Below are 1,284 nucleotides of genomic sequence, written 5' to 3'. Positions count from 1 at the left end.
CAGCTTCCCCCCTCAGCCAGCTTCCCTCTCCAGCCCTGCCCCAGCCCCCTGCAAGCCCCACTTACCTTAAAAGCTCCAAAAGGAAAAAGTGAGCCTGACCCGAGCCTTGGGATTGACAAAGCCTCAGGCCCCGCTCTTCCCCCTCTCCCTCCCCCTCCAGGCATGGCTGGGGGATTCTTGCCCTTTTTGCAATCAGCTCTTGTGGGCTGGAACTCTGTTGGCCTGCAGAGCTCTTTGCAAAAGTGGGAAATCTGCTGGTTTCTCTGCTAAAAAGTAAAATCTGTGTTTTTTCTTTAAAAATGGGAAGTCCGTGGTTTTCTTCATTTTCCCGTAGGAAACGGAAAACCCAAATCCCTGGTTATAATCGGGGATCCTGGTTTTCTGTTTAAAAATCCCCAAACTTCTAATAAAAACCCCAACGTTCTCCAATTTAAAACCCCCAAATCTGTATTGTTCCACAATTAAAACGAAATGCCATATATACATATACATACATACATCAGTTGAACACAACATGTTATGGACATATTTACAATTTTAAAGCAATTTGGAAGCCTACCAATGCCTCAGTCATTATAATAAATTCTAAATACCTATATATTTTGGGGTTTGATTTTGGTTTTTTTTATCATGGAAAATTAGAGCTCTCCCTGCCCCTTCACTCGCCAGAATGCAGGTCCAGCTGTGGCTGTCCTCCCCTGCTGCACTGTGGCACTGAGCAGCCCTGATATGCCGGTGCCCTGCTGCTGCCCATGTCATTGTTCCTCACTCCCAACCCACAACCCTTTGGCTCTGTTGGTGCCCCTCACTTCCAACTCATAAAACCCCACCCCTACAACCCTGCTGATACCCCTCACTCCTGACCCACAGCCCTCTGGCTGCCCTGCTGGAGAGGACCCCCAGTTGCCAGGGTTACAGGACCCAGTGACTGCTATAGCCAAAGTGGAGCACGGAGCCTGCCCTCCCCCTTCTCCCATGGCATTACTGGAGTGGAGCCCCACACAGAGTCCACGGGGGGTGGGACAAGATGCTGGCTGCATGTGGCAGGGCTCCCCACCCTGCTGGCCTTCCTCTGGGGGCCCCTGTGGCTGAGCAGGCTGGATCTGGCACGGGAGGGCAACAGGGCGGGGAAGCTCATTGATGCTGCCATTGCCACCAGGAGCCCCATCCTAGCTGCACCTGCCCATCCACCAGCAGCAGCACAACTCTATGCTGCTGCTGCTGCCCCCATTGCCTCCAGGCAGGCAGTGAGCACCTCGCCATGATGGTGCGGCTATCACGGAT

At 52.7% G+C, this 1,284-nt stretch overlaps 1 protein-coding gene across 4 annotated transcripts in view; it reads right to left on the bottom strand.

Annotated features, from left to right (window-relative positions):
* The window catches only part of MKL2 (MKL1/myocardin like 2), a 180,338-nt gene that overhangs the window by 89,273 nt on the left and 89,781 nt on the right, over positions 1 to 1,284 (bottom strand). The window lies entirely within an intron of this gene.

The sequence above is a fragment of the Gavialis gangeticus genome, unplaced genomic scaffold, assembly GCF_001723915.1.
Source record: "Gavialis gangeticus isolate Ggan-Ray unplaced genomic scaffold, GavGan_comp1, whole genome shotgun sequence".
In the NCBI taxonomy this organism is placed as follows: domain Eukaryota; kingdom Metazoa; phylum Chordata; order Crocodylia; family Gavialidae; genus Gavialis; species Gavialis gangeticus.
This window is presented reverse-complemented; position numbering and strand designations above follow the sequence as displayed.